Source organism: Callithrix jacchus, chromosome 11 (genome assembly GCF_049354715.1).
Source record: "Callithrix jacchus isolate 240 chromosome 11, calJac240_pri, whole genome shotgun sequence".
NCBI classification, from domain to species: domain Eukaryota; kingdom Metazoa; phylum Chordata; class Mammalia; order Primates; family Cebidae; genus Callithrix; species Callithrix jacchus.
The window spans coordinates 95,642,827-95,645,723 of NC_133512.1; the positions used below are offsets into that span (position 1 = coordinate 95,642,827).

General features: G+C 50.8%; 1 non-coding gene across 1 annotated transcript; it reads left to right on the forward strand.

Annotated features, from left to right (window-relative positions):
- Positions 1-323: 323 nt before the first annotated feature.
- On the forward strand, positions 324-427 carry LOC118144025 (small nucleolar RNA U13). Its single transcript, XR_004728492.1, has one exon. It is a non-coding gene; the product is annotated as a small nucleolar RNA U13 (small nucleolar RNA).
- Positions 428-2,897: the final 2,470 nt, after the last annotated feature.

Here is a 2,897-nt window from a genome sequence, read left to right on the forward strand (position 1 = left end):
TTTTGTTTTTGGTAACTAAAAATCCTGACCCTTACACATTGGTACCAGGAGTGGTGCCCAGCAACAGACCTTCAGGCAAAGCGGGATCTGAAGTTTATTATCTGCAATGAGCGGGTCTGACGACAGAGAGAATGCGTTTTGCGTGGAAGGGGGTGCAGCCGGGGCAAAACTGTTACTTCCGTGAGGGCTTTGTTGTTACCTGGACTGTCACACCCATCGAAGGCAAGGCTTTGTGGGCAGTGAACGGCTACAGCCATGGAATATGATGGAAGCAAGAAGGTCAAACTTGCTGGGTTGTCTGGCTGCTTTTAAGTACATTGGAGGTCCTGAAGCTCCCGAACACAGTGATTGGGTGTTCACGCGCATGTGTGGGATGTGCCACACTCTGGCTTTGTTACGACGTTGGCATATTATCCTGGACCTGATCTTGGAAAAATAAATAAATAAATACGCTGGAGGCCAGGTACAGTGGCTCATGCCTGTAATCCCAGCACTTTGGGAAGACAAGGCAGGCGGATCACTTGAGGTCAGGAGTTTGAGACCAGCCTGGCCAACATGGTGAAACTCCATCTCTACTAAAAATATAAAAATTAGCTGGGTGTGGTGACAGATGTCTGGAATCCCAGCTACTCGGGTGCCTGAGACAGGAGAATTGCTTGAACCCGGGAGGCAGGGGTTGCAGTGAGCCGAGATCACACCACTGCACTCCCGGGCACAGAGAGAGACTGTCTCAAAAAAAAACTACAGTCAAGTGCAGTGGCTCATGCTTATAATCCCAGCACTTTAGGAGGCTGAGGTGGGGGGGATAACCTGAGATCATGAGTTCAAGACTAGCCTGACCAATGTGATGAAACCCTGTCTCTATTAAAAATACAAAATTATCTGGGCAGGGTGGCACATGCCTGTAATCCCAACTACTTGAGAGGCTGAGGCAGAAGAATCACTTGAACCTGGGAGGTGGAGGTTGGAGTGAGCCGAGATCGTGCCATTGCACTCCAGCCTGGGTGACAAGAGTGAAACGCCTTCTCAAAAAAAAAAAATACACTGGAGACAATAAGTCTTAAATTTTGGCTTAAGGTGTTTTCAGAGAACTGGGGAGTTTCTGACTCTACTGAATGGGAATCTCCAACAGTGGCCGCATGGTGCCTGGTCTGTGCAGCGCTGGGTCCTGCCTACTGTTTACAACCTGTAACAGGCTGTGCAGTGTTATTCTGTCAACACTAGCACTCCCATCAGGAAGATTCCGCGGGGTCCTATGGCTTGGACAGGGCCATGCGGAGAGGTCTGGAAGACCTAGAGCTTGCTGTATCCCCAACCCACAGAGCGCCCCTTCCAGTCAAACTGCCCCCTTTCTATCTGATGAAGCTTGAAGACCCCGTAATAGGCTCACAAGACTCTCACAGGTAAGGAGGAGCCAGCTGTCCTCATGCTAAGCTCTCACCCACCTCCTGCCTCCAAGCTAGTGAGCAGATTCCAGGCTGTCTCTCTTTTTTCTTTTAAAGACAGGGTTTCACCCTGTTGATCAGGCTGGTCTTGAACTCCCGACCTCAGGTGATCTGCCCACCTTGGACTCCAAAGTGCTTGGATTATAGGCATGAGCCACCATGCCCGGCCTCCAGGCTGTCTCTTACTGAGCTGGTGTTATTACTTGCCCCCAGAGTGTAACTAACAGAGTTGCCTCTTCAGGTTCCTGTTGTAACATCAGTTCTGCTGTCAACACAGAACAAAACAAAACCGGCTGGGCATCCCCAGCACTTTGGGCGGCCAAGGTGGACGGATTACTTGAGGCCAGGAGTTGGAGGCCAGCCTGGCCAAGTTGGTGAAATCCCATCTACTAAAAACACAAAAATTAGGCCGGGTGCAGTGGCTCACACCTGTAATCCCAGCTACTCAGGAGGCTGAGGCAGGAGAATCGCTTGAAGCCAGGAGGGGGAAGTTTCAGTGAGCTGAGATCGCACCATTACACTCCAGCCTGGCAGGCAAGAGCAAGACTGAGTCTTAAAAAAAAAAATTAGCCAGATGTGGTGGCGTGTGCCTGTAATCCCAGCTACTTGGGAGGCTGAGACAGGAGAATCACTTGAACCCAGGAGGCAGAGGTTGCAGTGAGCCGAGATGGCACCACTGCACTCCAGCCTGGGCACAGAGTGAGACTATGTGTCAAAACAAAATAAGAACACAGCCAAACACAGCCAGCTCCCTCACTGCTGTCACCTCCCTCCTTGGCCCTCCTGGTCTGGATTAGTGACAGTGGTGGAGGGTGCAGAAGAACAACTGGCTCCAATGAGAAACACACCAACCAAAAGTACACGCAGGGCTAAGAGGCTGTCACTGTGCTGTCCCGCCCGGGCCCACGCTGTGTCATCTTGTCTACTGTCTGTTTTCCTCTGCATCTTCAACTAGGCCTGGGTGTTCGTTACTCTACTCCTGGACAAAACTTCTGTTTGCTCCTTGTCCCCCGTGGCAAGCCTGCCTGCACATGCCTGGGAGGGATTTCTCTTCCCAGGAGCAAATCAGCTTGTCCCTGAGCCGCTTCTGGATTTGTTTGTGGAGACTTTAGGGAAGATAAACATGAACATTCTGATACAAATTTGAAGTCCTGGGAGTTGTGATAATGAACGTGGCTGTGAGCATTGCTTCCAGTTCTGGAAGGCCCTGTGTGGCGGTGGCTCTCAGCGGGCTTGAGGGACTGACGTGGGGACCCAGCTGCTCTCAACGAGGTCCCCAGGCCAGAATTACTTTGCAGCTGTCTTTCAAGATGTTTCCTGGTCTTTAGTGTACATCTGAATGTCCACATAAATGCTTGCTTGAGTGCTGTTTAGAAGGGAAAAAACCTTGGAAATACCCTAAATGTTGTCTGCAGCAGAGAAAGTCTGAACTGATCACGGTACACCCACAGG